Below are 26,476 nucleotides of genomic sequence, written 5' to 3' on the forward strand. Positions count from 1 at the left end.
AAATTAGGACCACCTGGGGTTCTTTAACGTGCACCTAAATCTAAGTACGACGGGTGTTTTCACATTTCGCCCCCATCGAAATGCGGCCGCCGTGGCCGGGATTCGATCGCGCGACTGCGTGCTCAGCAGCCCAACACCATAGCCACTCAGCAACCACGGCGGGTGGAAGCGCTGCGGTTACGTGCGGGCGCGATTCACCGCAGCCGCCGCAGACAACCTCCGCTCATGCAGCGCTTTGTTTCCATATAGACAACACGTGCTACTCTGGCGCAATCTCGTAGCCATCGTCGCCGCAAAACCTCCTCTCGTGCACGGGGCTACGCTTTTCTTCTCACGCCTTCGCCACACCCTCCTCCACTTTCCGCCTCACGATTCCACTGTACCCTCCTCGCCGCAAAAACACTCGCCGCATGAACGGGCTACGCTCTAAAAGAACGTAAACGTTGTAAATCCCGGTTACCGCACAAGCGGCAGACGGTAAACATGGGCAGCCAAGCGCAATGTTTGTGAAGTACACGACACAATGCTAGTAAGTGCGTATTCACGCAGTCACTTAATGAGGGCACACATCTTAAACCACACGGAATGCTCTCCAGACCAAACACTGGGGTCACAGGAAAAACGGAGGACTGAAGTGACCGACACCGGCTGTGGTTGCTTAGTGGCTTTGGCATTGCACTGCTTATAAGCACGAAGTCGCGGGATGAAATCCTGGCCGCGGCGGCAGCATTTCAATGGAGGCTGAAATGCAAGAACGCCCGCGCACCGTGCATTGGGTGCACGTTAAAGAACCCCAGGCGGTCAAAATTATACCGGAGTCCCCGACGACGGCGTGCCTCATAATGAGACTATAGCTTTTGTCAAATAAAACCTCAAAGACATTAAAATTAAGTGATCGACAGTAAACGACCGAGGAATGCCTCAGCACGCGGAGCAAACGTTTCGATAAGGGTACTTGTCTTCGTCCTGGAAGAAGACAACACTTATCGGAAAATGGCTCTGGTGGCCGAGGCTTTCCTCGGTCAGCCATTGCTGATCATACAACGCGCCCGTCGTTGTACGGAACCGCCGTGCGACGAGAAACAATAATCAGAAGTACCAGTGAAAACAAGCATGCGCGCACAAAACAAGCATTATTAAACTGCCCGCGTCCCTAAACAGATTTGTCTGCGTACGCATGCCCACCCGAACACGAAATTGCGTGACGCTTTTTTCTTCTTTTTCGTTTTGCAGAGGGTATAGGAGAAATACTTTATTTCTCGTTTATTAAAGCGAAGCTCCTTTTGTTCAACTTACTGCCGAGAAATTAAGGAATATAGAATAGAACATTTAGCAGTCCAAAGTGAGCTAGCGTTTCTCTTTATAGTGCACGTTCCTCTAAAATCTAACGAGCAGCCAGTGGCGCTGGTTCTTTGTCTCTGTGTCCTCCAAATGCGCCTTTTTCTCTACCCCCTCCACCCGAATGCCGAATCCTGCCAGGAGAAAGTTCCCTCTCTGAAGAAGAAGCGGAAGGTAGCGAGGTCGCGACTTCCACCCCCGCGGCTGCACGGTACTAAACTTCAGAAGCAGCGTACGCTTCCTAGGGCAGAAAAGACAGAGTTCCATAACAGCCGGGGAATGGAGGACAACCGGTTCGATGCGGCGAAGACGAAGCAAAGGTTTTTACGGTTTTACGACCACCGAACCAAAAAGGCTTCCCTTTTCTTTCCCTCCCCGTCGTTTCTCTCCTTGTATGACGCGAAATCGATATCTTAAATAAATCATCTCCCCCTCTGATCAATTTCTTGCACCGCGGCCAAGCACTGCCGCAATCATCTGTTACGGCCTCGAAGTTCTTATTTCCTTCCTTCATTGCCGCTCCTGTCTTCTTCCTGTTTATTTTTTTTCGTCTTTGTTTCCTCACTTCGTGTCATAAGTTTAGCTTTAGCACCCTATGGCACTGAAAAAAAAAAAGAAAGAAAGAAAGAGTACGCGGGAGAGTCGGTAAATTAGCGCCGATCCCCGGAGACGCGTACAGTTCCGAAAGTCATTGGGAATCAAACTCTAAATGGCCGTGCGTGCACGTATCGAGCTTTGCCGCCAAGCCCCCCACTATACGAGGATGGGACGGTCTCGTCGCGAAAGAGAACCGCTGCAGCCGAGACTAATGGAGCGCGAAGTTCTCGGCGCAAGCTATAGCCAAAGTGAAACAAAACAAATGCAGGCGGAAATTTCCACGTCACAACTGCAGCAACTTTTTCGTTGTGTCTGTTTACTCTACGCCCCCCTCTCCCCCACCCCCTTTCCAACAAGAAAATATAATACTAAAGAAACCGAGACCTTCAACCAAATTTTTTGCTGAACCGTGCGGAGGAAGCGACAAGGTGCGTGATATACTCGGGAGAGCGTTCCACGTTCGATGAAGCGCGGGACTTCAACGTCGTTTCGAGAGGACACACGACAACCGCACTTTTCGTATCCGGGATGTTCTCCGCTGTTGCTATGAGGCAACGTTTGTAAGCAACTATACTGGCTCTAGTCAAAAGTCAGAAAAGCTATACAGGGCCCGCATAGCCACGCCTTTGATTTTTCTTTCTTTCTTTCATTTTAAAGCTGTAGACTCACATAAGTGGTGGTTAGCTACACGAAAGGAAAGCGCCCGAAACAGGGTACAGAAGAACCGTTGTCAGGAGTTGCGCTCCTGCACTCTTCTTGAACTGTATTCAAGAAGAAATAAAGGTTCAGTTCAAATTCAAAATCACAATGACGGCTTGTCATTACCGGAAAACAAAGCAACACTGTATAACGCGCAAGGAAAAAAAGCAAGAAAAACCGGACAGCGCGGTCTCGCAACCGAGAAAGCCTTTTGGCTGCGCCGTTCCCCAGTAACGCCGAACTTGCAATAAGCCAAGCTTAGCATTTTCTCGAAGTATATTAATAGGCTAACATCTCAGGTAAAGGAAGTAGTCACCTAATTATGGGAAACGCCGTTGGGCGGTCCTTCGAAGTTTCGGCTGCGATTAATGCACCATAGCGGTACGTGCTGCCCGAGCCAGAGAGCAGCAGCAGCCTGCGGTGCTGCCTCGGGTGCCCACTTTGGAGAGCGAGGGTGACGTGGCGTCGCGGTGATGCATGCCATCTCCCCTCACGCAACGCCTGTAGCGCTGAGGAGGTGTTCCCTATCGCCCGCTCTGCTCTGTCGAAGCGTACTCGTGACGTGGCGTCGTAGGGGAACTTGTCGAGGCGCCTCTCGTGACGTGGCGTCGCAGCTAGTGGGACTTTGGGTGCCGTTTCGCAGCTACAGACTACAGACAGCGGCTTTTTCGATCAATGGGCTAACAGACGCTTTCGCATGAAAACACGACATGCATTTGCTGCATAAATAAAACGTGCAAACTCGTCACTGTGCCTGCCGACGACGCAGAGTTTCGGCGTCTTAGCTATACTGAAAACTTCTGCATATTTCGTTCGGCTGCAAAAGAAGTATAGAAAAAGAAAACGCAGTAGACAGATATCGCAAACGCGCGCATCTCTTCCTGCGACGAGTGTTTTGACTCCAGTAAAGGCGAACACGCTAAATATCTTTAAAGAGCATTCCGATAATTGTGTCGAGCGCTGATGTCCTGCTTGCGCAGTTAGCGCTGGTTGCCTAAACTATATCAGAATAGCCAGACGGCCGCAGAAATGAGGCGGCAGGACAAACCTGTCGGACGCAGGCTCGACGCTGAACACGTTGCAGTGAACACATGGGGACGGAAGGGAGGGAACATAATAAGCAGAACAATAATAAAGAAAGCATATTCGCAGTCCTGCGTACGTCATCGTGTACACGTGCGCTGCGACTCAGTTGCCTGCGGGGCTTGCTAAAAGACAGAGCGACAGGACGTTCGTCTCCCCATTTCATGCCCGACCGTTACAATCAGCAAGAACGTGTACGCTATTCAAACAAAGGGAAAGACAATAAACAAGGACCCCCCCCCCCCCCCCACCTCAAAAAAAAAAATTGAGCCAGAGGAAACGCTGGAAACGTAATGGGGAGGGGGGGGGGGGCGTGGACAAAATAAGGAGTAGGAAAGAATGCACGTATGTGCGACGTGTCTATATAGGCAGGACAACGGCGAAGGAACGCAGGAGCATAGGATTAAGGATCAGGAGGACCACCAAACAAGGCGAGGCGTACGTATATAAGAACGCACGGGGGAGTTGCAAGCATCTGCCAGATAAAACCCTAACACCGACGATTCCGATGGCGTCATTCGGCGAGGAAAGATTGCTCCATGTGCGGCGCTGCTGCTGTGCCGCTGTCGTTGGTGAGGGACGGAAACGAATTACGAAACAAAGGGACCACGGAAGAAAGCAACGCGCTTCGTCCTGTCAGCTTGTGTTTCCCTCTAGTTTCTACGTGTGGTGCTTTTCAGTCGGCGCGCTCTTAAAAGAAATCAACGGAGATTGTTGCGAGGTACGCGCTTTCGCTTGCGGGCAAAAAGAGCAACGACGCGCTTGCGCGACACCACGGGCATATATATAACGGCAGGCGGCGCTGTATATGAGCGAAAATTGATCTGTGACGAAAACCCGACCCGACGCACAGTGCGCCACGCCGGTAGTCTTATTACCGTGCGAAGGGCAGTGGAGGGAGAAGAAATCGACAAGGATACGAACACGGCTAGTAGAGTGGGCGGCAGGCATTAAAAATAATAATAACAATAATATAGCGCTGCATTTCGATGGTTCTTGCTGTCTTTGTATGTTGACTATAGATTGCCATTAAGTGCATGTGAGGTTAAAGTAATCTGCGCTCACGAAGAGTTGTTACACGCATGAAAAAAAAAAAAAAGGCGAAGAGCCTTCAGCTGTAGTATATGCGCTACGGATTATATATAAAAAAAAGAACATGCTCGAGAGCAAATGTACGTAGGCTGCCTTATATCTGCAGACGACTGGTCAAAATAAAAATTATTGCCATTACAGATTTCTATACACCTCTTTCGGTCCTGACGTGAACTTACGAACTAAAGTTGCCTTATTCGGGACGATTTGTCATCTCTACACTAAACTTAATAAATTGGAGGACGCTTAAGCTTCCCCTTAAGAGTAGAACGCGATAGCGTTATCGGGACCCGCTCGCATCGCATCGTTCGCAACCGGCAAGTAGGCTTCATTCACTGCAACACAAAACGTGGGAAAGCCAGCTTACAAAGACCAAGCTTACACCAATCCCCTTAAACTCGGCTTCACTTTTAAACAGAAATGGATTGCTGGGAAGACGTTTTTTCAGGGGCAATATAAGTAGTCTTATATTAAAATGTGAAGGCCCTGGGACTTTTTTTCATTATTTTATTAATTGTTTGCTATTGCCCCGACGCGCGCGCGTGTCCAAAATGCATTTGGCCAGCCGAGTCCCAATTTGACCTGCCGTAAAGTTACTGGAGCATATATAGAGGAACTATAACCTCCCGAGGATGCCAGCGCCATCTGAATAAGATTTTCGCAAGTAGGATACCCGAGTGAGCCGGTTTCTCGTACATTCGAATTACAATCCGACGCCGATTGGTAAACAATCCGACGGCGAATCCGATGCCGAATGTGCAAGTTGTACTTCACCATTTTTCTGACGGATTTCACTGTGAGAAATTCAATTTTTGTTCACCAAAACCTTGCACCACGTGCAGGGCCTGCGCGGTCGGGGATGATTTTCTCCGCCACCGCGCCGACATCGCACGCCGGTTGCCGACGCCGGATTCTTTTGCGACACGGCGCCCTTAACGCTATCGCGTTAATAAGGAAATTAACGCAAGTGTCTCGATGCCTCTTTCTTCCATGGAAGCACATCATCCCGCTAGAGTAACGCGCGCGCAATCGAACGCTCGGTGAAAGGAAAGCCAGAATAGGTACGTGTCAGGAGTTATTTGGTGCATGCGTAGTAAACCCTTCTCCCCCCCCCCCCCCCGCATTTTTTCCACCTTTATTTTAACTATACCACATAAGTTTGCAAGAAAAATAGCTACAGATCCACATCCTTCGCAATATGGGACAATACAGTGGTCGCACATACGTTTCCGTAAATGGCAAGCCTTATTCATCGTTTAACACGAAGCACCGGCAAAAGAAAACATTCGTTAAGTAGAGTAGCAAATTATCAATTAAAAAATAACGACACTAGATGAAAGACCCTTTCCCGTGCGCGAAAGAAAACGGAGATTGCGAAACCCATCGTACATATACATATAAACATATCCCTTCGGGCTCCCTGCAATGCGTTCCACCGAATAAGTCACCGCTGAAGAAAATATAGGATGCATTGCTGAGCTAAAGCGATCTGAAGACTCGAGAAGGAAAATGCCTTTCTTCGTTTGCAGCGCGGCCGCAAACGCGCAAAGGAGAAGTCCATTTTCTAGATTGGCTGTGCCACCCGTCACTTCGCATCACTTGTAAACCGAGTGCAAGTAGCAAACTGCTTCTGCGGAGACAAAGGCAGAGGGATAAACGAAATGGCCCATTAGGAAAATGCTGCTTACGCAGGAACGAAACGTGACAATCATCGTAACTTAAAACGTCGCATATGCCACACCAGCGAGCAAAGGAGGCACTAAAACTAACTTTATGTATAAACGCCTCGACTCGCAAATGTCTTTTGTTGGCACAACGGAAGAAAGATACTTTGCCACACCGTTGAACCGTCGCAACGAGATTACCAAAACTTAGTATTCAAAGACGGACTAGTCGTTCGCCGAACTTTTGTTTTTCTTTAAGGGCCACGTGCATGTATGGCTATGCTCATCGTTATCGCGGGCAGTACAGAAATAAGAACATTGCGGAAAACGAAGTAACAAGTCGGAGCCATAACTCGTGAAATTAGAGTCGGGGTATAAGGAAGTTGTAGCAAAGCATCACGAAGAAAGCCATAATTCGCGCATCCATATACGTGTCGTTCGATGCTCGCGAGGAAAAGCATCAGCGTTCTCTTTCGCATGAATGTTAACAGAGTTAAGAACGATACGGCATAAGTCTTTCTCTCGTATACTAGGCGCATCTGCATAGGGTATATATATATACTGAGCCTGCGCTTCATATCTATAGCAACATTATAAGAAAGCCAACAGTCACACATAGTAAGCGCCCGTTCGCCGAAACTTTCGCGCTGGATAAAGCAGATGTAAAAAAAAAAAAAAAGCAAAAAGAAGAAGAAAGACCTGCTTCGTCCACGACAGTTTCACATAGCAGTGAAAGTAAGTTGGGTGCTTATAAAATGCATCGCCGCGGACACAATGAGAGCTAGCCAGTATAGCCAGACTAACACCACAAGAAAAAAATGAGTGCTGTAGACAGATTGAGCGAATGAAAGAGAGAGCGTTTTTACAAAATAAGTGAGCGAGTGCGGGAGCATATACATAGATCGCGCTACGAGTATCCTGCAATAACAAATGCTACCAGATGAGGTTCTATTTCGCGCAGACACTTTCGTGTCAGCAGGGACAGCTGGTTCGGACAGACAAAGAAAACGAAAAATGTTGCGACGTTTATATAAACTCGGGATGTGTGGAAAGGCCTCGACCCGCGGGAAAATGCAGTTTTATTTTACCTTGTTCACGGCACGAGCGCAATACGAAACCTCAGCGAGAAAATCAGGATCAGAAAATGACCGGGAACAAAGACCACAAGAAAGAAGGTATATGCCGAGAGGAGTTTTATATAACCCCAAAGTTTAATTCACCTTCGTTTGAGTCCTGCGTGTCAGCGTGTGTTGAGTCCAGCGTGTGTTTGAGTCCTGCGCTCGGGTCAACTTCAGAGCCAAGGGCGAATGTTAGCCAAAAGCCATAGCCCGCCCGACTGCATTCTGCTGCAAGGACTGTAGCCCTGCCATCGTTCAGACGCGAGTAATAACGATAAAATACTTCCCAACCAGTCATTTGCGTAATTGTCTGGCCTTAGTCCACTCAAGATGCAAGGCCACAAAACCACACGCTGTCGGTATAGGCAATATACACACTTCGTACGCAGGGTGTTTCACTTACCTTGGGCCAAACTTTAAAAATATGCAAATGCCACGTAGCTGGACCGAACAAAGGTAATGTAGTTTGCCGTCTCTTGGAGATACTTGAATGCAGAACATAATCTGACTATCTCAAAGCGACGCCAAACAACATTACCTTGGTTCTGTCCAGCTATGTAACATTTGCACATTTTTAAAGCTCGACCCAAGTTAAGTAAAACACCCTGTATAGAGAATCCAGTACCTATGTCGCCACACGAAGGCGCCCTCACTTCCTTCGACAAGACGTATTTGACACGCACATTTACTTGTATAGAGCGCCCTTGACACGGTCGGTGCGTTCATATAGTGCACTTTCAAAAGCGAAAAAGAAACCGTTAAACGCGTTTAAGCAAGTGTGACAGATGCGAGGAACATGACGGCGGTGCCTGCAGCAGCGCAGGAACCACGGTGTAATTAGGCGCGTCAGGGCCCGCCCGAATCGTCGTCATCGTCCCTGGCCCAGCGTCCTGTGCGGCACCAGGAGGGGTATAATTAAAAGCGCATTCATTCAATTAGTCAAGTCCCGGACACAAGCATTCGCGGCTATGGCCATCCGGTGCACGCACGCCGCCTGTCAAACCTCGCGAGGGTATGTGGCTTCATTTTTTTTTTTTTTTTTTTGCAGTTCGCGTCGACGCACGCGACAGCCTTCGACAACGAACTAAAACGCGTGCTATTCTGTGACGCAAAAAGCTCTACTTCCGCATGCAGTTGTCACTTCAGCTGCACTAATATGCGGCAATACCACACCTTCGCAATGGAGACGCCGGTCCTGCAATGTAAACCGATTTTTACCTTTAAGGGTACCCCCTTTACCGTCTATAACTCACACATTTACATCCTTACGGACGTGAAGGAGATTTCAGCCGATTTGGGTCCCTAAGAGTGCAAATCGGTTTACGTACGGAGTGGCATACTACGTTTATGTTCTTTCTTTCTTTTTCTTTATCTTGCAACTTCCTTCATCTAGGTAGAAGTGATGCGTTGGACACCTCGAAACTCTAACGTTCGGATCGCGTTAACTTCAGCATGTCTTTACTCTGAGAGTGTTCAACTCTCAATAGCCCTAGCAGCGTATATCAGCACAATCGACACGTCCGCAGAGGACTCGGGAATTCGGTGGAGCTCCGCTACCAACAACGCACGTTACGTGAGCTTAAAAGGGTTAAAAAAAAAAACGGAGAACAGACTCAAGACACCCGGGTCCTAATCGAAACTCGACCACTAAACTGCTGTCGCAGTCGAGTCACGACATGACGTATGATATACGCACTCATTATACTGCAGTGTGCACTGTATGACACGCAGCTCTGCAGTCAACCTCGTTGCTGCCCCATCTGTACACGACCCAATATGCTGTTGGCTTTCAGAAAGCACGGTTCACTTTTAACTCAGAAAACACGTATATAGTCGGATGTCCCGTGTCAGCTACGTTATCACTCGTGCCTGTTCTTTTTTCCCCTTTCTTGTTCGCTTTCTATGCCATACAGTAAGCGTGAAATGTACACGTGACGTGAGGAAAGTTTCTGCCTGCTTGAAGTTGAGCAAGGCGTCCCTTTGATAAAAGGTGTGAACACACACACACACACACACACAAAAAAAAGGATAACCAGTCCTGAAAGTACGTCGCCATGATGTTGCAGAAAAGAAAGGAAAGAGAGAGAGAGAAACAAAGGAAACGAGTGAAACAAGCGAACACACTCACCCTTGTCCCAGAATCAAAGGGAGACGTGCCTGAGCGGACACACGGCGGCGTAGCCTGCAGTAAGAAAGGAGAAAAAAATATAAGGGGATACTATATAGAGAATGTTATGCAAGCCCTTTTCAACGATGGAGGCAAGACGAGAAACCAAAAAAGATTCGCAAAATAAAGAATTAAAAAAATAGAAGCACACATCGTTATCACACTGCCCCAGAAAACGGACACGAATGTCACACTATAGGTGACGCAAATCCAACAAGCACACATCGTTATCACAGTGCCCCAGAAAACGGACACGAATGTCACACTATAGTTGACGCAAATCCAATATGAAAATTGCCAAATCAACCGCCGTGTTCATCTTGTTTCATTCGGCTGGTGCGGGCGTTCAGTGTGCAGCGACATTAGCAGAATATTAGAGCCGTACGGCTACACGGACCACTGCGTTTCCCCCCTAAAAATCCATAAAAAAAGAAGACTTTGCGATTCCTGCTGCTCAGTTCTGATTAGCTTCTGTATATGATGGCTTTTTACGGCCCGCACAGTTGAATATAGCACTTGGAGCTGTTACTTGCGGGGTTTGTCGACCATTGCGAATTTGCGTTCGTCTGTAGGCCTCTTAATGTTCACACAGCACCCACTAGAGCGATTAATGTAAACCGATATCGGAGGACACGCTTTGCCGTACTGCACACGCCGAGGTGACTGCCATGTTTTAAACAACACTCCCTGATAGGGGAGTGTTGTTTATAGACGAAGGCATATTCGCGCTCTTTTGACAAACAAGGAAGTGACAGTGCCAAGTGGTATAGCGAGAGACCCGCGGACCACAATATGCGATCTCGCCGCGAACACAAGCAAGAACACAGCAGCGTTACGCGCACTGTCTTTGTTTTATTACTTTAAAAGAAAGACGCAGGTCTCTGTAACATATAGGCACCTGTACTGAGCCCGTTACTTCTAAATATGTTATGCGGAGCGCACAATAAGCACAGGGCACAACCGTGGCACGCGAATACCGCACCAAATCCGCAAGTCAGAGCATCACAATACACAAGAAACTTCGCTTCTAACGCGCTGCTTACGCCACAACGTGGCTTTCTGTTGCGATGGAAACCCTGAGCAAAATTGAAGGAACACACAACGTGAGCTGTGCACGTGGTCATCCATAAGTGAAAAGACAACTGCGAACACTCCTCGAGCTACCACAAAACAACCGCGCTAGCAATTATTACGCAAAGCGCTTGCAATGTACTCCGCTCTTACACAATGTCGGAGGGCCATTTATAGCAGGCACAGACTGCCAAAGATTGTGTAACTAAATCGTGTAAACTACAAAGCGTTGTGGAAGCGTGGCTGCATTTGGCACCATGCTATCTCTTGTTCCGTGTGTCTTACTGTTCGTCAATGACTGCTGCAAGCCGCTGCACTATCCAGATTGGCTATCTGCAGCGACACACGATAAGGAAATAATGGAATTGAAAGATAATAATTATTACTAAACAGGGCCCATACTTTTTTACAATATAATTAATTCTCCATTCATGTTCTCTAATCATCTGTCGAGCCCCCAACGACGAAGCCTGCTCTTTCCTTTTCGAAGGAAAGAGCAGGCTTCGTCGTTGGGGACGGACAAGCCTTTATACCAAGAGACAATGCGGCAGCTCGTCTTCAGGGTTTCTTTTCTTCTTTCTTTTTTTTTTCTCGTGCCCATGCACCGAATTCCGCGTGTCACGCGCACTCGTCCGAACCTCTTTCTTGTCAGCTTCTATGCGCCGCACAGTGTAGCCAGACGACGCTACCACTATACTTGAAACAACAGACCGATCGATCACGGTGATACCTAGGCGGCGTCTGATCCAGTGACGAAAAGGGAAATAGAAAACGAAATCAATCATGCCAGTGCATGTATAGCCTAAAGCTTTTATAACATTTAATACGAGAAAGCTTTAGACCGACGTTCGTGCTGTCACGTACAAGTGCCAAGAACAGCCAGACGGGCGCGCAGACAACGAAGAAGTGCAAAGATAGAAGCTTTACAGGGCCAACTCGTCAGCAGAGTCGCTGACAGCATGCACATTCGGCGGTCGTTGAATCGAATGTAACGCTGCTTTACTGAGATATTTATACATGCGGTTGATGAACGTTCACGCCATTCAGCGGTGCTCGCGCCTAATCGGGAATCTAGTGCAGTATTCGCGGCACACAACATGTGCGAAGTTTCGCAATCTGATACCGTGGGAGCGTTTTACGCAGCACCGAAACTTTAAATTAAATTAAATCATGGGGTTTTACGTGCCAAAACCAGAATCTGATTATGAGGCACGCCGTAGTGGGGGGACTCCGGAAATTTGGACCACCTTCAGTTCTTTAACGTGCACCTAATCTAAGTACACGGGCGTTTTCGCATTTCGCCCCCATCGAAATGCGGCCGCCGTGGCCGGGATTCAATCCCGCGACCTCGTGCTCAGCAGCCCAACACCATAGCCACTGAGCAACCTCGGCGGGTTGCACCGAAACCGAACAATCGTAGCCCGCAAAGACTAATGTCACTCACGGCGCGGTAAACGTATAAAAAACGAAGGGTATGCATCGGTATTACACATAAGAGCACACACGCACGCACGCACTGAGACACACAATTGAAGTCCGAAGGAGATGCGGGTAAACAACGCCAGCACACATAGTCATCAATCGTCCCCTCCTGAGCTCGCCTCGGAGGAGACGTCCAGAGCGCCGCCTCCGTACGCCCACGTTGCGGTAAACGAGCGCGGCCTTACGAGCACGTAAACGAGGACCACGGGAGATGCGCCAGCACGCTCAAGAGAAGGGAAGGAGGGAGGCAGTTTCGGGAAAAATTAGGCGCTGCAGGCAAAGCACTCGAAGTAGTTACAAGGGGGGGGGGGGGGGAGGTGAAGAGGAAAGGGAAATGGGGGGAGAGCAGACAGCGCACGACGCAAAGAGAAGGGTATATGGCAGGGCGAGTCCGCGGGACAAATGGGGACCTCGGGGAGAGGAGGAGAAAAGGACCGCGCCACTGCGCCACGGAAGCTCGGCGTCGAAGGACTCGCGCGGCTGGCCACTGCCCTTTCCTGCCATGCACCGCTCCCGATGCACTTTATTTGGATAACGAGCGGCGCGTGCCACGCAGCTGCTTCCCCTCGGCACCGCCCCAATAAAGTGCGTCTCCCCCTTCCCCCCCCCACCCCCCTCTCTTTTCTCTTCCGCCCTGCCATTCCTTCGCTTGCTCTTTTGCTGCCTCGTAAGGCGCGTGGCACAGCGAGGCATGTGCTCTCGGTTCAGCATTCCAGTCTCATTTCGTGGGGACGCGGACTCATTAAATCTTCCCGAGTGTCTCATCGCCCTTCCACCCACCACCCCCTTTTTCCCGAATAGGAGGCGCAGGGCGAACAAGCAGTATAAGCATGCACAGGCCGGTATGCGCGTTTTACCGCTGTCGTTCTCCTTTTATCCTCGAATCCCTGCGCACAGCGGACTGCCTTTCGGCGCTCTGCTGCCTTCGTGCCCGCGCTTCCGTGTCGCGCATTGTTGGGTTACCCCTTTTTCCCTTTCTCTCTCCTTCAGCCCGCCACTTCAGCGCCCACTTTTCCACATAAAACTGAGTACCGCACTTCGATGCACGCGCCCGCGATCGCGTATAACGATAATGCAAGCCCTGCAATGCAGGTCCCCGCGTGTCTAGTGCGGGGGGCGGTGCGCTAGCTTGCATTACCGAGTCTGCGCATATTGCGCCCACAAGACGCCTGCCTCTATGAGTATAGAAAACTACAAAACGTCCGCTAGTCCATCCAAAAGCTTTAGTCTGCTGTCGTTGTCGGGTTTGTTCTTTCTCGTGGTTGTTAGCTGCGCATGAGATTCTCACCCGGGACGGCCGCCCGTAACAACGTCCAGCCTATGTTGCTCCTTTTAGGTGTCTTCTTTTCGCAGAGCACTTAAGGTTGGCGTCTGACCAAGGTGCCCGTGAGCGACGACGGAACGGTGACAGGACGGTTCCCCGTTTGCTAAAAGATTGGAGGGGTGTGCATGCCTGCACCGAGCTTGCGCTCATGGCAATAACAATCGCCAAATTGCTCGCGCGTCTGTGGGATGTCGCGCCGGTCTGTGACGTCACAGATGGAGCATAACGAAGGAGGCATCGACAGCCGAAGGAGAGAGCGAGCGATCTTTAATGCGAGATTGTGCGGTTCTCTGCTGACCGCAGCGAAGTAATATCTGGATCGCGTGTTCATGGCAGAATTATGTTCAGGTCGCAAAGGTGTTGTTACCGTTAAACAATTAATTATGGAGTGAAAATCACAATCTGATTATGAGGCACGCCGTAGCGGGGGACTACGGATTAATTTTGACCCCCTGGTGTTCTTGAAAGTGCACCTAAATCTAACTACACGAGCGCTCTCGCATTTCGCCCACATCGAAAACACGCGAGCTCGAGCTCAGCAGCCGCCACGCTATATAGCACCTACAGTGGCACTGGACTAAACCGTTTTCTTACCGTGTTCAAAAAGCGCTGCAGCGGCCCTTTAACAGTGCCGTGCCTACGTCACTGTTAAACTAGTTAGCTATTAGACGCACAAACCATGTTTACATCAAAAGTGAAGAAACTGGATCATTCTGCGAAGGCAAGACAACGCGTGATAGCATATTCAACTTACCCATCCTAGTCTGAACTGTCTTCAGAGGTAGCGAAATTGTTCTCGGCATACCGCCTGCATGTCCACCAAACCGAGAACACAAGTCGAAGCTGATGAGTATGTCACGTGTCCCGCGGGCACGGACCCTCTCGATCTTGGAATTATTTTCACACGATGTCCACGTGAAACACTATAGCTCTTCCGACGAATACCGCTGCCTCCGTAAAGGGCGCGCACGTGTTGGCCTTTATGTTCACATTCGCCTTGGGGGATGAAAAGTATGCGTATTAACTATTTCGCAGCTGTATAGATTTATTTATACGCGTTCAACGTACTCACATTGTGTCCGCGTCAAACTTAAAAAAAAAAGATAAAAACTCTACGAAGCCAATTCAGCAGCACGAAACAAGAAAGCTACACTCATGAGGCCGCAAGGTGTCGCTGACACAGTAACTAATACGAACAGTGAGGCCTCCGGGATAACAAGATTGAGAGCTTTCCCCTATCTGGATGTCTATAACAAGGAGAAGAAAAAAAAAGAGGAAAAAAAGAAAACGTCCCCGCTCCCTCCCCTCTTTGCTTCGATGTTCATGGAATGCTGTCATTTCAATCGCCATTACTTCCCTCCTTCAATATTTATTTACCCAGCTTCTATCTCTTCAGTCGTTCCCTCGCAGCGCTGTCAGTTCCACGTGTATATAGGCGCACGCACGCACACAATGTGAACCGCATAGTGCCGCAGTCGCCTATGGGTGTCAGCGGTTTTGTTCGCTCTTGTACGGCAGCGCTCTGCGACTTGGGGGAGCGATAGGGTACACGGCGCCCGTGCAGTTCTCCTCGGACGTTCATGGCCTGGCAAAAGTTATCGCGTCGTTTACACGTCGAACGGCGGCAGCAACAACGAACAGCAGCTCTGAGTCGCAGCCTCTGAGCAGTCGCGGCCTGTGCCGAAGATTTTTCACCAATCTTTTATAGTCGCCGAAGAGACGAAGAGGAGGAGGAAACGGTGGAGACGTTTAGTTACTGCGTGCGTCCCGGTGAGCCGATATCCTCCGCCCTCCCTCTTTTGTCCCTCCGCGCTGACCAAGTGTTTTCGTGTTGTTAAGGTCACGCGCATCAGATTTGTTTTCCTGTGTTTTCTATGCTTCACGTTGTATCTGTCACAGCCCGGATGCCAGGCGTTCCTTCATTATTTCCCGCTACAACCTCCCTTTCCTTTTATGCTTTTGCACTCTCACCACCCTCTTGTTGTGGGGACGGTATTGTTTTTTCCGTCCTTTATCTTCGGCGGTTAAACGTCACAAATAAAAAAAGCTATATTGGACAAAAAACATAGGGTGGAACGTACAAGAGTTATACCGAGAAAAGTGGGCTAAGTTGGTGCTCGTCCATCTAGTAATGCGCACAGTATAGTACCGGGTGTCCCGCGCAACTTGAGCCGAACTTCAAAAATATGCAAATGCCACTTAGCTGGACCGAACCAAGGTAACGTTGTTTGCCGTCGCTTGGAGATACGCAGATCATTTTTTGCATTCCGCCTAAGTGCATAATTAGTCCTAATTAATTATTCAACGTCTCAAGTATTATAATTAGATGAAAAGTGTCAATGAGAAAATTGTAGAGCAACAGGAAACAACTCCCGATACAGCTTTCTGTTGCTCAATACGTGCTACATAAAAGTGTTTTTCCGAGCGTGAAAGAAGCCCGCGAAAACACGCAAAGTGCCTCGAGCGGCCAGTCGCGTTGAAGAGAGAAAGAAAGCAAGAAAAATCGCAAAAATGTAGTACGCCTAATGTTGAAATGCGCAACCACTTTCTCGCACCTTCTTCTTTTCGTTTCCACCCGCCGCTTTTCTTTTCTTTTCTTTCTTTCTTTTTTAAGCTAGGCGGCTGCAAACCCGTGCATTCACAGCACACAAAGCGTCCATGCTATCGTAAAATTTCACTCTCACGAAATTGATTTTTAAAAGCACAATAGTGTCTGCGTTTTGGGAAGGACGTAATTTAGCTTTTCGAAACCACAATTGTGGGCTTTAACGGATTCTGATTTCGTAATTATATATCAAAGCTTACTGGAAGGCTATTGTATAGCAAAACACCGCCAAGACACACCAAAAAAAAAGAAGAAGAAAGAAAGAAAGTATAAAAAACGCTCGAGGACTAAATAAAATGAAGAACACGTGAGAAATATTGAGGTCACGCTTCAGCGGTGCACGAAAATGCGCCTTAACAAGGTTAGAATGAAGAGCGCTGACTGGATACTGCATATATCGACGGGATGCTGAAGCTGGATCAACAAAAAGAGAGCGAATGAGCCAAGTATATGAGGGGGAAAAAGTATGTCGAAAGAGGACACATCAAGCGACTAACACGCACTCTGCTACAGGAAAAACTCCTAATACTAATACCTCAGAGCAAGTTACGTAAGTATACAGCGCGTCGCTCCTGTCAGGTTCGCCAACTAAGTTCATCTATTCGTCCTGTCATATGCCTCCCCTGTACTACTCCTCCGTAACTTTCGCTTTACTTTCTTGATTTACGCGATTTCACGAAGCGCCGCGTCGTTTCTGTGTGAGTGTCATGCTTATAGAGTGAATTAAGCTGCAATTTTACGAGCGCTCCGAAATATTCTGAAGTTTACAAAAGAGAAAGATACACCGAAAGAATGGCGAACCATCATTACAAGCACTGGAGAACGCGACTACCGACGACGACGACGACGACGACGACGACGACGACGACGACGACGACGACAACAACAACAACAACAACAACAACAACACAACAACAACAACAACAACAACAACAACAACAACAACAACAACAACAACAATAATAATAATAATAATAATAATAATATATAATAATAATAATAATATTGTTCCCTGTTTCTGTTAAGCAAAGCAGTTGAGTAAACACCCCAGCTATCGTGCTCCAAGCCCGGCCGGTCAATGCCTTCACGTAACGCGAGGTTCGGCGCGCAAAGGTACACACGTAACGCAGTAACACGCTATGCGATAACCTAAACGCTGCACGTCGCGCAAGCCACGCTATACTAAAACGCTGCGCTTTTACGGCCCCTGTCCCCACGGAGTCCGTCAAAGAGCCGCTCCTTGAATCTGACATTCGTAGGAAGACAGTCGCCAGATAGCATCGCCATTCCGACGCATCACTACCCGCGTATATGGTGGAAATGCGACACACACAGACCCTGTATACCTTTATATAACACTCGATCGCGCGCGTAGTGGCACCCTCTCGGCGCCGATAAGGTCACATCAGACGTACACACTTCAAGACACGGGCAGCGGCCAACGCAAGAAGGCAGCAAACGGGAGAGCGGAAGAAAGTCGATAACAACAACAACCAAACGAAAACGCACTATAAGAACCTTCAGCGATTGGTTCTCCTTATCGGACATGGCCAGCTTTCTCGCCATTCAGCCCGTGATGCGCGCTGCCACGACCAGTCTAGACGACGGCGCCATCCCGACGGCGCAATGTCGGCCCCCTTGTTGTGCCTCGCAGGAGAAAAAGAGGTCAGCCCGAAAAGCGACAGTAGCAAGATGCCCGCCGTATATATACGGTACAGCGGAGAAATTGCCCGTTGCCCCCACCGTCCCTCGCGAAGCATCGATTGAGGAAACGTCGATGCTTCCCACTACAGGTCTCCCCTTCATTCGACAAGGTCTGTCTCTGTCGAGTTGTGCCCCAAAACTTAGGTGCATTCTGCGCTACGCTGTGCCTTATAATAACCACCGCGATGGCCTCTCTGTCCAAGTCAAGCTCTTGTTCCTCCCAGTTGAGCCTGGCATAAAGCCAGACAGCATGCACGCCGCATATGTAGGCTGATTACGCATCAAGTGTTATAGCTCGTGTAGCAGTTAATCATGAATGACGCTTCAGAGGAGAAGCGTGAGCTAACGCTGTATGCGGCAAACACACAGAAACCCGACCACCGAGGCGGTTTAGTTGCTATGGGGCTGAGCTGCTAATCACGGGGTCGAAGGTTCGACTCCCACCGAGGTGGCCGCATTGCGGTGGCAGCGGAATGCAAGAACGTTCGTGTACCGTTCTTTGGGTATACGTTAAAGAAACCAAGGTGGCCAAAATTATTATGGAGCCAGCCACGGCGTCCCTCGTGAAACAATCTGTCGATCTACTTTCTCATAATACATCTATGCACTGATCCGTCCATCTATTCTGAAGTTTCGGGATGTTAAACCCCACAATGCACTTTAAACAGTGAGAAAGTTACGACGAAATCTGTGCTGCCAAGTGCGAGCGGACACGTGCACGACGCAAATGAGACCCGAAACCCGCTCAAATTAAGGTGCTGAGTCCACGCGTCTGTGCTACGCTTTGCTATATCAAGTCAAAATCCAGATACATTTTTCCGATTGCGGTGACTGTATACGGCACAAGCACTGTTCGCAGCTAAAACCGACAAGGCTATACGCTGCGCCCAAACGCTCGTGACGACACATTCAAAGCAGTTGCCGCACATAAGTAAGCAGCCTTTTTTTTTTCTTCGACTTCTGTATCGAATTTTTTTATCAGCACCCCAGTGCGCAATGTGCCACACCGCGTATACTCCACAGCACTGCACTTCATTGAGACAGATGCAAGAAATAATAAAATTAATGCTAAGTAAATAGATGAGTTCGTGTGCATCACATCTGGCGCACAGGAAAGAGTGAGACAGTCATAAAATTATCACAGAAGCGAGGAAGTAGCTAAATCAGTAGGGAGATTCAGAAACAGGGAACCCATAGGTAAGGAGACGGAATTCGACCGGGCGTATAGAACGTAAAAGGAGCGCAGGAACCCGTCTAAAACTCCCCAGTAGTGTAAACACACGGATAATTTCGGGATGCAAGCCGCCATCTGCACGCGAAATTATCAGCCGGCCGTGTTGCTTAATTCTTCGTTTTGCGTGCGTGCGTGCGTGCGCGTGTGTGTGTGCGTGTGAGTTTGTGTGCACGTGCGCGTGTGTGCGTAGTGCACGCTTGCGCGCGCCAAATGTAGCCCCCCCCCCCCCCCCCCCCCCCTACTGGAATTCGTTCATTCCAATTTTTAACGCGAACAAACATATAGCAAAGCTGAATCCTCCAATACGGCGAAAACTGTCCTCTTAACGAAAAGTGCGTCTAGCGTTATAGTATATGAGTGCGCCGTCTCGAAACGGATACCTATACAACGCGTCGCACCGTTCAAACGCGGGATGAGTTATGCGTCGCTGGGTGTCAGCGGCTTGAGCGTCGCGCTGAAGGAAAGAAGGGAGTTCACGCCAGAAGCGACACTGGCAACCAAAACGAAGAACCCCTTCCATTTTTTTCTTCAAGTTTCTCCGCGGTGACGACAGAGTGGCAGATGGCGACAGCCTCTTACGTCTTGGCTTCCACGCTAAACAGTTCTAAAGGCTCTGAGTGCGTCTTCGTGAAAGGCGCGTCGTGGGGGTAAACATATGCGCCTGCTATATAAATGAAACGCCGCGTTTCTCTCGGCACCTTCCGAAGGCGCAGGCTTATACTTGGGCTGCGAGGTTAGAATCACATGGCGGCGTCCCTGCAAGGAGATCCCCACATCGGCAGGGACGAGGACTCGGTTCGCTGTGACGAAATCCAAGATTGACGGCTAGCAGATGCCACGCGCGTGCCAATGTACCACCGCTGCTAGCGGATTGCGTCGCGAACAGCGAAGAGCTTGCGCGGTCCCGGCATCGCTGGCAGCGCGCAGGCCTTCGGCTATCCTTCGGAGCCGAAATTGGAAAGATCTGCAGATTCAAAGCGCGAGTATGTCGCGACATGCTGCGTCATATTACAGCAGCGTCAAAGCGGTGACTGATAGAATAATGCATTTCTCTATATAGTCGTCTACTGAAGTGAGAAAGGTATAGAGAAAAATATCATGACCGCGAAGTCTGCACGCCTCTCTCGTTCTCTTTGCGTGTGCGTGCGAGTCCTGCGCGAGAAAGAAGCTATAGCAATCTTCTAATTTGTTCGGCAGCACGAAGCAGTAGCAGGCCTGAACGTACCTGACGACATGTGAATAAATAAATAAATAAATAAATAAATAAATAAATAAATAAATAAATAAATAAATAAATAAATAAATAAATAAATAAATAAATAAATAAATAAATAAAGCACTTAGCGTTCTTGAAGGGTCCAAAAAGGCCCCACCGCCCTTTGTTCGTCCACCAAGTGAAAAAAGTCGCAGTTTCGTCCGAAAGGCGAAGCATCGATTGCGATACCAAATTAGTAGAGAGCATAATACGAAACAAGGATAGCAGTTTAATGGGCCGTATAAGGTTGTAAACATTCACTAACTAAATAGACAAGCTCGGTGTCACGAGCACACAGGTAAACATGAACACATCTCGCTCGACGACCGCGGAAACTCGCGGTGAAAACGCCGGAGTGAGAAAGCACGCCAGCAGCAGCTAGAAAATTAACCTTCGCGCTGTCTCTCGTCTCGCTTCAACGCAAATTAAACGTCGAAAGCACAGCGCATACGAAGCTACCGGCACTCGGCGCATGAACTTTGTCGCCATCGCAGATCGCTTTCAAGATACGGCGCCCGAGCGGCCGCGCTGTGAGCAGCAGCCGACGCAGCACAACGCAGAACGCACCCCCCTCCTCCTCCTTACTCTCCGTCGCCCCCGTGCCTCGCGCACGAAAGACCGTGAGCTTCCAGCCTGCCTTGCTCCCTCGCGTGCGCGACATTGAGCCGCGATTGCCGGCTTCGTACGCTTTCACTCGCACACACAGCGTACGGCGCGCGGCGACGATTTTATCGCCGTTGGACTTTATGCGGAACCTCACGGCGACGACGACGGTAAAAATGCGCTCGTAGTGTCCATATAATTGCTATCGCAATAATATGTCGAAGTGGTTGTAAAAGGATTAGCAGGCTGTCCAGAGTGAAACGCAGATCAAAGTGGAGTTTTTTTTTTTTAATCCGTATCGGCTGCAGCAGTATGAATGGACACCAAACGAGGCATCGCGCATTTTCGTCGAAGAAGTACAGCGGTCAAATTTTGGAAGAACATTCAAAAGCAATAAGACTGGCTGTTGAAGAATAGCGAGATGGGGAAAAAACATTGTGCGGGCAAAAGCGTTAGTTTAACATTACACTGACATGCATATAGCGGTCGTTTGTCGGAAAGCTATGACGCCGGGGTCGCGTGTTTCAGTTTTCCATTCTTTTCGCCCGTTGTCGCTGCCCCCCTATAGTCGTGATCGGCTACTCGGAGGAACGAATGATAAGCAATAAATAATAATTAAAAAATAGAAATGGCATAACAGGAAAGAAAAGCAATCTTTACAAAACAGAGCGCCAAGTGTCCAGAAAGTTATTCCACCGCGCGCCTCGGTTCCGAATTCGAGCCCACCAGCAAATTAATTCGTTTAGGCCGCTTTCATTATACAGCACCGAGTACGTTAACTATCGAGAGAGGAAATACGATATCGAAAATTATTCCCACGGCGGGCGAAATAAGAAAAAATAAGATAATGACGCGCTGTCTCAGGGGAAACCACAATAATACGCGAAAAGAAAAGGTCCGCTACAACATAAAACAATGACGTTCAGCGCCATCGGGAATGCCGGACATGACAGGCAAAACTTATTCAGCACCGATAACCCATCGTGAACGAAAGCTCCGGTACTCCTCGCATCTGTATTTCAGCCTTTCTTTTCACGCAAGGTCGCAAGATCTAGACGAGGCGCCTCCGAGGCAACGGAAGAAAGATATTACGAGAAAAGAAGACTTTCTTTCAGCCAGGAGACTCAAGTTAAGGCAGCCGCCAAGGCCGTCAAAGCCAGTCCGCGGCGTAACGCAACTCGGCGGGCTATAGAGCTTCGATCGCTTTCTTACTTACCACAGAGTGATGAATGGGGATTTCTCAAACCGCCCGAGCGAGATAAATATGATAAAGGGCTCTTCTCCGTCAGAGCGACAAAGAAAAAAAATACACGAAAGAAAAATAAAAACGACGAAGACAGAGCGACGGCTGAGGCGGTGATACATACCGCGGTTGCGTTCCAAGTGAGCGAACACACGCGAGCAGTGCACAGACATGCATCACTCATGCACGCATCACCGCCTTTCTCGTATGAATGGCAAGTTTCGCGGTCACAGTGGTGATATGCTTGTTGCCCGAATTATTTCCCGTTTTTTTCTTATTTACTAATTCGAATGATTAAACTTTGTTAATCAACCATAGGTAATTATTTGCAGAAAATGAAAAAAAAAATATTCGTCACTAGCTATATAGCACGGTCAACGCCCTGCATTCAACATACACTGCATGGGTGCCGTTCGCGCGCGGTATGCCTAGCTCCATTATATATATATATATATATATATATATATATATATATATATATATATATATATATATATATGTGTGTGTGTGTGTGTGTGTGTGTGTGTGTGCGTGCGTGCGTGCGTGCGTGCGTGCGTGCGTGTGCGTGTGTGTGTGTGTGTGTGTGTGTGTGTGTGTGTGTGTGTGTGTGTGTGTGTGTGTGTGTGTGTGTGTGTGTGTGTGTGTGTGTGTGTGAGAAGCACCACTTCGCGGTTATCTTAGGTTTATTTACTCAACAGTTTCGGTCGGTGGACCGACCTTTTTCAAGGGATACAGGAAATTCTCGCAACAGTCTTCCTGTATCCCTTGAAAAAGGTCGGTCCACCGACCGAAACTGTTGAGTAAATAAACCTAAGATAACCGCGAAGTTGTGCTTCTCATTTTTCTAAATACGCTTGGCCGATTTAAAAATGCAGTTACTACTATATATAATATTTCGCAACGTATAATTGGGACATTTGGTATGCGCCTTTATACTGGCACACGGTGTTAGCACAACAGAAGCGACCGGTGAGGACCCCGCCACGTATTTGCAATGCGCGCTTCTCTACATTATCGCTTGCCTTTGTGCATGAAACTATGGACAGTCGCACAGCCACGGCGCAAACCGCAGACAGTGCACTAAGAACGGCAAACCATTCATACGAGGGCGGAGCAGGTTTTCGCAAACGAAACTCCGCGCCGCAGCCTAGACAGGAGAGTTATTCCTCTGGACGAGGCATTCGGGCGGGAGGTGGCAGCTGTTGAGACACATTCAGAGTGAGAAGCCCAGCTGGTGCATGTGAAGCTTTGGCCGTTCCACTCGTCTAATGATAATGAATGATAAATGAGCCAACGAAGTTGTGCAGCAACGTCAGTCCTTGAAAGTGGGATTGCAATACATCGTGACTCTCTTCGTGCGATGACTATGCCCTCCTAAGTATTTTCGCAATTAGACGAACGTCCTGTGTCTAGAAACAACATCCTATATAAAAGAGGACTCGCCGTTCACCGTGGCGAACGAAGCTCAGAAGGTCATATTTAGTTGTTTGGTATTAAAGCGAATATATATTTTTTATTATTTTTTTGTTTTTGCCTAACACTTCAGGGTTCGGTGCACGCAAGTAACGGCGCCGACTGGCAACTTATATATAGCCCTGACCATTGTTCGTTGAGAAATTAGCTTCATTTAGCACCGCTCTTGTTCTCAGGAGTCAGACAACACATCACAACATAAAATCTGTACATATAACGTCGGCTCACGGGTATCTGACCTCTCACAGCACGCGGACGTCTTAATGAAAAAGCGCCTGTGTCATACTTCTGTGTGCATATACATATCTCATCGGCATTCCTTGCACGAGAAGCATCACGCATGGCCTGCGTCTTCGTGACACGGAGCGCTAACAGCTACAAGCTACGAAGCCTCGCGTCATTTAGATGCTAACATTGCGTCGGATCCGCGTGAATTCTTTAGCAGGCCTGTCATGAACGCCCCTGACTAAATGGCACTTTCTCTATGCGTGCATTTGTTATCTTTATATTTCCTCATCTCCCTTCGCCTGCGCCGTGTAGCCAACCGCGGACGCTATCCCGGTTATACCTCCCCACATCTCTCCTCTTCAAGTTCTCTCTCTTTCTCTACATCATCATTATTCCAGCATACGTTTGTGCGCTATATGTAAACTGTTCGCATAATTTCTAGACAACAAACGTCGGCATACGGACTGCCTTACTACCTATACATTGTTTGTCTTATTTCGTGTCTAGTTTATCGAAACCGTACGTCGATATATATCTCCGTGATCAAATATATTTACATGCCGGACAAACGCATTCAACGATGCTGTCAAATTACATATCTCGCAGCGCATGCATTGTCAAACATTATTACTGGCGAGTTTCATGATTACATCATTATAGTCATCTTAATCAGCGCCCCGTGTATCTTTCTTTTCCTCCATCTATTCGTGCGCCCCAACTCATATATAGCTTCATGCAATTGGAGTCTTAAGCATCCTGCGCACAAACATTCTGATGACGACGGTCTGGTATATTTACACGCACTATAGTAAGCAGGAATTACTCAGGGGCCTCCAGGGCCGCCTGCAGTGTACGGCGCCTGAGATAATGCGGCAGGCCGCTGGGCAATGAACACCGCAGCGCGCGTTACGCGATCTCGGAGGGCCCGGCATAAATGCGAAACGAAATTGTCGCAAGATGCCCGTAAACCAGACCATCGGCCGGATCGCACTCGACGCCGAAAAACGTAAATATTAATAAAAAAAAAGATAATAAAAGTTCAGTCGCCAAAACGAGATCGATTCTCTAGAAACAAGACGACCGGCACAAATCCCTTAAGTAACAAAATGGAACAGAGAGGCGGTTGCACTACAATAGAGGAATCGCCCCTTTCCCAAACTTCTCTCTCTTTCACACACACACACACACACACACACACACACACACACACACACACACACACACACACACACACACACACACACACACACACACACACACACACACACACACACACACACACACACACACACACACACACACACACACACACACACACACACACACACACACACACACACACACACACACACACACACACACACACACACACACACACACACACACACACACACACACACACACACACACACACACACACACACACACACACACACACACACACAAAAAGAATGCGTTCATAGGCTCACGAAGAGAGGCCATAGCTTGACTGCCTCCAGATCGCAATAGCGAGCAATGAACTGCCCAGATAAAAAAAAAAAAAACATAAGAACTTAAAAGGATGATATAATAGCGGCTATACTTCGATGTAGCGCAGGCAGCGAACGTACGGGAAGGAAGGACAGCAAGAAAACAAAAGGCTGGAAGATGACAGCAGCAGATAATCCCCCACCACCATCGCCGCTTCCAATAGCAGTTATGAGGCTTGGTGCAGCCTGAGCGGGGGGTTCCGAGATTAATATTGGCAATCTCCTGGAATCTTGCTCCTTGCCCCGCGTCCGAGAAAACTCGCAGCTGGCCGACGGAGTGTGGGCGGCGGCAGAATTAGAAGCAAAGAAAGAGGGGGAAAAGAAAGGGGGAACAGGGTGGGGGAGACTGCTTTAACCGTCCTCTTTGTTTTATATCGTATTTTCCTTTTAATAAACACGAAAAGAAGTTACAACACTGCAGCCCACTTTTAATGCTAGTCGTGTATAGGAATATACATATATTGCTCTTCCTCTCTTTTTTCTTTACTTTTATCTATCCTATCTCATTATTTCTCATCCGCTGTATCCGCACGTCCTCGGAAACCACGATAGCGCGCAGGTTCATTGCGTTTTGTGCATCGGCGGATGCGGCGGCGGTTTCTTCTTTCTACTTTATTTTTCCATTTTAATTTCACACTTATTATTACTTCTTTTTTCTGTGTGCGTGGTCATTTCCTCATCCACGAAGACGGCAAACAGTGCAACAAGCTAAGCGGTTATCAATTTAACGAAGTAAAGGTTAAATTCGAACCCGCGCATTATATATAGCTGCGGACGAAACGGCAGAGTGGCTTTCGTCTCACGTTGCGCGGCAAACCGAAAGCAGTCGCGCACCGTGAGACAAAAGCCACGCCGCTTCCAATTTACCGTGCGTCCCGGCTAACGTTGTCAAGTTGTTGAACGAAAAGAAAGATTAAACAGACACGGTGCAAGATGCAATTATGTGAGACCTATACGGCGTTCGGTC

At 48.4% G+C, this 26,476-nt stretch overlaps 1 protein-coding gene across 4 annotated transcripts in view; it reads right to left on the reverse strand.

The window, feature by feature from the left end:
- The window catches only part of LOC119445832 (protein-tyrosine sulfotransferase 1), a 484,648-nt gene that overhangs the window by 95,025 nt on the left and 363,147 nt on the right, over positions 1-26,476 (reverse strand). For all 4 annotated transcript variants that reach the window (XM_049663669.1, XM_049663666.1, XM_049663668.1 and 1 more), the window contains one exon: positions 9,720-9,773. The gene's annotated coding sequence lies outside the window, so the exon portion shown is untranslated. The remainder of the gene's footprint in view (positions 1-9,719; positions 9,774-26,476) is intronic.

This window comes from Dermacentor silvarum, chromosome 3, assembly GCF_013339745.2.
Source record: "Dermacentor silvarum isolate Dsil-2018 chromosome 3, BIME_Dsil_1.4, whole genome shotgun sequence".
In the NCBI taxonomy this organism is placed as follows: domain Eukaryota; kingdom Metazoa; phylum Arthropoda; class Arachnida; order Ixodida; family Ixodidae; genus Dermacentor; species Dermacentor silvarum.